Here is an 863-nt window from a genome sequence, read left to right as displayed (position 1 = left end):
ACAACAGCGGACTCAAGAACGTCACCGTTCTTTGTCCAAGCTCCTCTCGCTTCTTCGCTTGGCACCGTGCACCTAGCTACCGTAGGTATTACATGTTGTGCAGTTCTGAAAGATTCCGACCTGATCAGGTGCTTGCACAAGACGCTATCGCAAGTCCCACGTTGTGTCACTACCACATTCTGATAGCGACACGCTACACTGCCGGACGAATTACAGCGGCGAGTGGGACGTTGCATAACGAACCGACAGAACCGAATAGTTCATCAAACCTTCATACAAAATATAAGCTTAAAGGAGACCTGAGTCACCACCGAGCGCTTTTATGCAACGTCCCACTCGCCGCTGTAATTCGTCCGGTAGTGTACACCGCGTGCCACAGTCGCTGTGTTGAATTTACTTGGTGTTGTCTACTTGCAGTTGTACTCTGGTTGAGTGCCGACAGCTCGGTGCTACGACCCTGAGAAGGTGAATAATTCGTTTCGTTCGAGGCAGCGGATTGGCTGGTTCGTGCGACCCGAGAGCGAAGTAATGCTGCACGACCCATCCAAGCACGTTGGTCGATCTGTCGCTTCATAGACGATAGTTAGTGAATTTTTAGCTAGATGAGGAGGAAGGCCGTATCATTACCTTTAATTTGGTGCCTTTTGCAGCTCTAAACTCGCCAAAATGAAGAAACTACGCTTGGGGCACTTCTGGCACGGCCAGTCACGGCGTCACAAATTTATGCACCGGTCGTCATCGACTATACTCGACAAGTTGTCGACAGCGCGATCACCAGCGTTCTCGAGGACCTTGTCCAAGACGAGGAGCAGATTTTTGTGTCGAGCCTTCGTCGCTTTCGGTTTTTGCATCGAGAGTGCGTG

The sequence above is a fragment of the Saprolegnia diclina genome, assembly GCF_000281045.1.
Source record: "Saprolegnia diclina VS20 unplaced genomic scaffold supercont1.104, whole genome shotgun sequence".
In the NCBI taxonomy this organism is placed as follows: domain Eukaryota; phylum Oomycota; class Saprolegniomycetes; order Saprolegniales; family Saprolegniaceae; genus Saprolegnia; species Saprolegnia diclina.
This window is presented reverse-complemented; position numbering follows the sequence as displayed.